The sequence below is a fragment of the Schistocerca serialis genome, chromosome 6 (assembly GCF_023864345.2).
Source record: "Schistocerca serialis cubense isolate TAMUIC-IGC-003099 chromosome 6, iqSchSeri2.2, whole genome shotgun sequence".
NCBI lineage: Eukaryota > Metazoa > Arthropoda > Insecta > Orthoptera > Acrididae > Schistocerca > Schistocerca serialis.
In genome coordinates, this window is record NC_064643.1 from 84,890,699 (window position 1) to 84,891,413 (window position 715).

A 715-nucleotide genomic window follows, 5' to 3' on the forward strand; every position below is an offset into this window, starting at 1 on the left:
ACAAATTAAAACAATGTGTAAATAGATAATAAAACGGCACTGTGTTACAATAGCATAAAGCACTCCGTCTTCAGGCCACAAGTGGCCCAAAGGGACCATCCGACCGCCGTGTCAACCTCACTTGAAGATGCGGATAGGAGGGACGTCTGGTCGGCACACCGCTCTCCCGGTCCTTATAATGGTTTTCTTTGACCGGAGCCGCTACTATTCGGTCTAGTAGCTCCTCAATTGGCATCACGAGGCTGAGTGCACCCCGAAAAATGGCAACAGCACTTGGCGGCCTGGATGGTGACCCATCCAAGTGCCGGCCACGCCCGACAGCGCTTAACTTCGGTGATCTCACGGGAACCGGTGTATCCACTGTGGCAAGGCCGTTGTCCACAATAGCATAGGAGGGCATCAAATATATTATTAACATCACGCAACTAAACAAAGCAGCACCTTCTCATCACGCGAATATATTATGTCCTTGCTTCTTGTGTTATTTGCAACATGGACCATACTTATTTACCTCCAAATATACAGGTATTGACGTATAAATGACCATTTAATCAGTATACAACAGGTAATGTAGACGACCCATCAACTGATGCGTGATCCATGAGTAATTAATTAGTTCACAATCGATTTCGCGCGCAATCTTTAGCGAAAGATTCATACATACAACATTATCCAACATGTGTATTTTCTTGTATGATATCCGAGCAGCAGTACG

The 715-nt window shown here is 45.5% G+C and overlaps 1 pseudogene; it reads right to left on the reverse strand.

Moving 5' to 3' along the window:
* Nucleotides 1-261: 261 nt before the first annotated feature.
* LOC126485722 (5S ribosomal RNA) lies at nt 262-379 on the reverse strand (annotated as a pseudogene).
* Nucleotides 380-715: the final 336 nt, after the last annotated feature.